This window comes from Penaeus monodon, chromosome 15, assembly GCF_015228065.2.
Source record: "Penaeus monodon isolate SGIC_2016 chromosome 15, NSTDA_Pmon_1, whole genome shotgun sequence".
NCBI classification, from domain to species: Eukaryota; Metazoa; Arthropoda; class Malacostraca; order Decapoda; family Penaeidae; genus Penaeus; species Penaeus monodon.
Window position 1 is genome coordinate 25,967,324 of NC_051400.1, and position 474 is coordinate 25,967,797.

Below are 474 nucleotides of genomic sequence, written 5' to 3' on the forward strand. Positions count from 1 at the left end.
ATGATCGGAAATTCAGCAAATTCAGAGAGGGTCAAGGTAAGGTGAAAGAAACAGCAGCAATAATAACAATAATGGTGATAATAAGTACCAGAGAAGGAGACTGGTGATTCAGAGAGGGTCAAGTAAAGGGGAAGCATAGAAGAGATGAGGAAATTCATCAGGAATAACATTTATAATAATGATAATGATAAATACCAGAGAACAAGAAAGGGGGAAGCATAGGAAAGATAAAAAAATAAAAATAGCAGCAATAATAACAGTCATGATAATCAGCACCTGATACAAAGAAAGAGACGAGGGCGAGGGAAAAGGGGGCCATGAAAAGGTGAGAGAAACAGAGCATGGGCCATGGCGAACCGGTTTTAAGGTCTGGCGATTGAGAGTTAGTTCGATTTCACACCAGCATTGGTCACGCGGGTTAAGAGGAAGGTGATCTAGGCCCTGGGTTCCGCTCTGTGAAGAAAAAAATCTTTA